The sequence below is a fragment of the Teleopsis dalmanni genome, chromosome X, assembly GCF_002237135.1.
Source record: "Teleopsis dalmanni isolate 2A chromosome X, ASM223713v2, whole genome shotgun sequence".
Taxonomy (NCBI): domain Eukaryota; kingdom Metazoa; phylum Arthropoda; class Insecta; order Diptera; family Diopsidae; genus Teleopsis; species Teleopsis dalmanni.
Window position 1 is genome coordinate 83,804,489 of NC_051848.1, and position 6,836 is coordinate 83,811,324.

A 6,836-nucleotide genomic window follows, 5' to 3' on the forward strand; every position below is an offset into this window, starting at 1 on the left:
CTAGGTTCAGTGTTACCGACTGGGCTACACTGTGGGATTAGGAAACAACACTACCGATAGGGCTGTGTTGCTAGGAATCAGTTCTATGACTTAATAATTACCTCTGTGATTACCTTGTGAAGTGTTCTGCTTCACGACCTGTGATTGAACCTCTGGTGATGTGCACTGTTCGAAGTGCTGTGGCCAAGTCCCTGTGTTTTACTTTGCTTCTCCTTTTATACGGATTTTATAGAACGGGATAACTGTCTTCTGAGTGCATACTGTGTAGTTTTCTTTTAAGTTGTTATTGCCTGCTACTGATCTCGCTATATTCTGCTGTTGTTGTTTGCTGCATATTTATTATTAAAATTTTGCAAAAATAATTACCCTCAAAGAAATCGGAAGTATTATTACTTAATTTGTATTTTCAAGAGATTTATTGTTTCTCTTAATTTTGATAACTAAATTCTATGATAATTTATAATTACTTATTATTATCTTACTTTCTAAAATAATTCCTTTTACTTTATTAATACTTTATATATTTTTTCATAGCTTAGACTAATATTTTTTTCCGTGGGTTTGGTTTTACTAATAATAGCTTAATTCTATTGTTTTGTTTTACAATAATAATAATAACTTCATGCTATTTTCAACTATCATAATTTATTTGTGACGCGTTGGAAAAAATCGTCACACTCCCTCCCTTCATTGGAAAGGGGAACGACCCGGATGGCACCAGAATTTGCTATGAGCACCTTATGTTTTTTCCTGATTTTGCACATAAAAAACATGGCGGCGGCCCCGTTTTAACTTTTGAGCGTCCCTCTGTATCCGTTTCCAAAGTTCTGCGTGCGGTGGTTCTGGGACTAGTTTTGCAGCAAAATGAGCCTGAGCGTTGGATAGCGGATGTGTTTTGACTAACCATATCGCCAATCTGTGGTTTCCATGCTCTGGGTCGTAAATTATAATGCTTGGCTTCTGTATCGTTTCTTCGGACTTTTGAATATTTTATAAAATTCGTCTTGAGCCGTGGTGACAATCTGATCGTTCTCCGGTTGGGTTGTACAACAAATTTTCGTTTGCCGTTGCTGGTTTTCTGTGCTGACTTTGTCATCTGTTTCGAGACAACGTTCCTTAATTTGGTATGGTAATTGTTCCTGTTGGCCTTGTTGTGTTTCAATAAATTTTATTTGCTGTTGTACTATTTGCTCTTGTGTACCTTGTAGTTGTTGTAACTTTTGTACTTTGATAGGTCTCGGATCTTGCTGTGTTTTCCCTTTGTTAGGTCTCGGGTCTTGTTGTTGTACACCGTGTTCTAGCGTATCTTGTAGTTTCTGCTGCTGCCGTTGTCGATTAACTTGCTGCTGTTGCTGTTGATTAGTCTACTGTTGTTGCTGTCGCTGTTGCTTAACTTGCTGCTCTTGTTGTTGATTAGTCTGCTGCTGTTGCTGTCGTTGTTGTTTAACTTGCTGCTGTTGCTGTTGCTTAGTCTGCTACTGTTGCTGTCGTTGTTGTTTAACTTGCTGCTGTTGTTCTTCGACGGCTATGGATTGCAGTAGTTTTTGTTTTTGCTTAAAGAATCTAGACGGGATAAAAAACTTTAGAAAATCAACCTTGAAATGTGTCCAGTACTGCCAACGACAATTGTTGTTGCGATACCATATTAGTGCATTATTTTCGAGAAGTAAGGGCATTGTGCGTGGAATTAAGTTTACATCGATGCTATACTTGTCTGCCAGTTCTTCTATGTGTTCGATGAAACTCAATGGATCCTCACCACCGTCATATCTGATGGACCATTTTTCCACATGTTCTATTGTTTGAATGGATGAGCGCATTGCAGGACTCATATCTGCCCCTGCGCCATTGTAAAGAACCTTTTTTTTCTCAAGCCAAGGTTTTGCTCGCCGGATCCCAGAGTCGTTACAAGAATATTTTTCTCTGTAACCCTGAATCTTCTCGTAATTAAAAACGGGCTATTTTGTTAGTTTCGTGGTTTTTATTATTTTTCTCAAAATAAATTTATTACAATATTTATAGTTATACTTATGTACTAATGATATTTTATTGTAATTATAAATACGGACAATTAATATAACTCCTGTAAATAAGAGAACACAAAAGAATGACTAAAGGTACGCTAGGAGACAACACTACCGACAGGGCTGTGTTGCTAGGTTCAGTGTTACCGACTGGGCTACACTGTGGGATTAGGAAACAACACTACCGACAGGGCTGTGTTGCTAGATTCAGTGTTACCGACTGGGCTACACTGTGGGATTAGGAAACAACACTACCGACAGGGCTGTGTTGCTAGGAATCAGTTCTATGACTTAATAATTACCTCTGTTATTACCTTGTGAAGTGTTCTGCTTCACGACCTGTGATTGAACCTCTGGTGATGTGCACTGTTCGAAGTGCTGTGGCCAAGTCCCTGTGTTTTACTTTGCTTCTCCTTTTATACGGATTTTATAGAACGGGATAACTGACTTCTGAGTGCATACTGTGTAGCTTTCTTCTAAGTTGTTATTGCCTGCTACTGATTTCGCTATGTTCTGCTGTTGTTGTTCGCTGCATATTTATTATTAAAATTTTGCAAAAATAATTACCCTCAAAGAAATCGGAAGTATTATTACTTAATTTATATTTTCAAGAAATTTATTGTTTCTCTTAATTTTGACAACTAAATTCTATGATAATTTATAATTACTTATTACTATCTTACTTTCTAAAATAATTCCTTTTACTTTATTAATACTTTATATATTTTTTCATAGCTTAGACTAATATTTTTTTCCGCGGGTTTGGTTTTACTAATAATAGCTTAATTCTATTGTTTTGTTTGTTTACAATAATAATAATAACTTCATGCTATATATATTTTTCGACTAAAAATAGTTTTAATTCTGTTGTTGGGTTTTTTTTATTTGTTTACTATAATAACTTCATGCTATTTTCAACTATCATAATTTATTTGTGACGCGTTGGAAAAAATCGTCACAGTATTTCATGAATCATAAAGATTCAAGACTTGGAAAGATAGGCTCTATACTATCTTTCATTAAAGAAATCGAATTTAGAGAAACACTATAATCCGATTAAGGGACACAATAGATCTTTTAGGTCGCAGTGTATTACCCCTTTTCACAATAATAATCAATGTGCATATTTTTAAAATATTTATTTTCCACAATTTTGCATATTTTTAAAATATTTCATTTTAACAATTTTCAAATTTGTGAAATATTTTAAGTTTGAATTTTTGTTAACAAACTTTGATATATGATTGCAATATTCGTCGAAATTTACAATGAAGCTTCACAATATTTCGCTTATTGCGTTGGTAACATTATTTTCTGTAGTGACCAAAGTGATTGACTACTTCACAACTAAATGCTTAGACAGTGAAAGTAATGTTATTATTTTACATACATTTAAGCAACTATAGGTTAGCGATTGTTGTTTTTTGCCACACTTGCTAACCACCGAAAGTACATATTATATATTAAATTATTTGCATTTATGCGTTTTCCTTGCTGAATTAATAAACTTATGCCAACACAGAACTAAATATTATCTGATTACAATTGAAGTGTAAACCAACAAAAGCTTTCCTAGAACTTATACAGAACTTTCTTACATACAAAAGCTATTTCCCATGCATAAATTAGCTCATGCCAATGGAAACGATAAAATCTTAATTATATTAACATAAGTACATTTAGCTGCAGTGGAAACATGATATTAGAATATATATATTACTAAAATGTATATAAATGCAATAAAATATATATTTTTGGGTGACATAAAAGTTATGCGCGCTTTTAGGTGTTGCTGTAAAGTTTATTCCTGCAAGAGAATTTTTAAAAAAAATTTGGATTTTTCTGTTCTAACTTTTTTATTGTAATTCTAAATTTTTTATTGTAATAACACCATGCGTTAAGATTAAAATTGTATATTTTTCGATTTTGTTTATTAGAAACCTACACAAAAACAAACTCTATATAATTTTTAGACTATTATGCAACTGTTTAATATAAAAATGTTTAATATATACTTCATTTAATGAATACTTTGATATATTATAGCCTTTTTTTTATGAAATTAACCAACTATTGATATTATTGCTTGATATCAAATTTTACTTTTGCAATAGTTAAGTTTTAAGTGAATTTTGAGTTTTTCGTTACTTTTGACCCACTTTTTTTTACAACTTAACAACCTTATTTCAGAAAAGACTTTATTTCGAGGACTGGGTTAGAAAATATACAATCTTTCTGAAGTTTCCAACATCTTACATCCTAACAATATTTGATTTGTGTTTTGAGTTATGTTGACGAAATTTAAACTACGGCTTTTGCTTTTATATTTGCATTTCTTATTAAATAACACTCTAAACTACTTTAATATTTTTGGATATCCTTGCAAAAGAGGAATCTCCAACACTTCTGCTTGAAATAAAGCCTTAAATTGTAATGTATGATTATTAAAATTTAACAGGAAACGTGATATTGCGTTTAATAACAATGTGATCACACCTTAAACCACACTCTGGTAGAACTTATGGAAAATTATAACATCGTCAAGAACAAGAAATACTTTACAATATCTTGGGCAAAATTCAATAAATTTCTACTAAGAACAATTGACAAGGGTTTGTTTCGCGTTATGTCCCGACGCTCTATTATATAAGAAACAATAACAATATATTCTTCCTTGAGTTCCATAGTATAGACACTATTGAAAATTTTCCTGATTTTTCGTATTTTCTTCATGTTAACATATTCTGCATATGCTGTGAAAGTTGGTCTTAACGATAATTTTATACATTGGCTCTAATCTACTCTCGTATTCAGCTAGATTTAAAATACTATAAATAGTCCTACATATTAGTAAAATATTTCTCATAGTTTCGGCACACTTTTCCCCAAGTGACGGTTATAATACCTGGACTGTTCCACTCCAAGCGATAACGTTTCATTTTACATTTAAAAACATTCATATTTTAGTTAGTAAAGTGAAAAAATTAGAAAACAATAAAAAATTAAGTATCATCTTTGACAAGAATCAACGCAGGGCGCCAATTACTGCAAATTCACCGCACATAGCTTTTGTTTATTTTACGACATACAACTGAATTTTATTTTATATTAATGTTCTCAATTTAATAGTTATTGAAAATTGATTCTTAAAAAGCTTTACATTTTCATAAAAAGCAGTGTTTTTGCAACTATAAGTTGAAAAAGTGAATTTTATTTCAATGTGTAAACTCATTCTTGACATACTGTATGCAAAAGTCAAAACAGTATATATTAGTATATATTATTTTTATATGAATGCGTATAACGAATAAATTTTCCAATAAATTCCGTAAATAATATGTTACATGAATGTAATACATGTATAACATTTGAAAAGCATAATTGCGTGCATTAATATATGAGTTCACAAATCATAATTTATCATAATGATACATTTTTTGTGTTACGTTGTGTATAAATACAATTACTAACTGCATTCGAAAAATAAATTAATATAGTATACTTTAGGTGTTTTAACATATATGTTTCTAAAGAAATTTACTATCCTATACTTTTTGATTCATTGTATGCACAAACAAATCCAAAACGCATCAGCTGTTTTTTGTTAATGTAAACAATTCGTAATTTTATGGAATCACTTTTGCAAATGTTTGTGATTTCGGGTTAATGCTGTCATGCTTTAAAATTTCTAACGCATTCAATGCTTTCGATAAGTTTAATTATCGATTGTTGTATCATCTAAATTTGGTGTTTTGCAATTTTATTGCCGATAAGTGAAATATATTAATATCATTTTTAGTAAATACTTGAAATAATTACAACACGTAAAGATATACATATATATTATAACTAAGAGCAGTTAAATAGCGCTTTATAGCAAATAGTAATTTCTCCTAAAATGCAAGTTAATATGTGTTTATAAAACTTATGATAAAGGCTGTATATGTAAACACTAATTGCAAATTTTATTATTAAAAATTTTGCTTAAAGCTATATTTTAAAATTATTGTTTTCATAAATTCTTAAAAAGATATCACACTAAGCAACTATTGAAATATAATATAAATTCGAATTTGTGAAATTACGTCATTTTGCTCATGCGCTCCATTGTAAATATGTATTGAATTTCTATTTTCCACTGAATTTCATATTTCCATTGAACTTGTGTTAACAATGAATCAAACTTCTCCTTTCTAATGCGGTATTCAAAATGATAAACTCTAAGACAATAAATTATTATAGAATGTAAACAGTAACAGTATTAAATTAATTTAATTTTCTGTACAAGAAATCTAATTTGAAAATCCTCATAAAAATATTTTTTTTTTTTTAGAAAGAAAATTGAAGGTATTGGAAAAATGACGCAAATGTCTCAAGAAGAAATAATTAGTAATACTAAAATAGTATCACAAGGACTTGAAGCTTTACGTGTAGAACATCTTTCAATTTTAAACGGCTTTAGTGAAACTCAAAGAGATGAAAAAATTGGATTTTTTACCAAAAATATTGAGAATATTGAACTGGGACTCAGTGAAGCACAGGTAATGATGGCATTAACTTGTCATTTGCAGAACGTGGAAGCAGAAAAACAAAAATTAAAAACTCAAGTAAGACGGTTACATCAAGAAAATGCTTGGTTAAGGGATGAATTGGCAAATACTCAACAAAAATTCCAAGCATCAGAACAGCTTGTTGCGCAATTAGAAGAAGAAAAGAAACATTTAGAATTTATGGCTTCTATAAAGAAATATGATGATAATCAGGAATCTGAAGAAAGTTGTGAAAAAAATCGTTCCGACCCTGTTGTTGAAT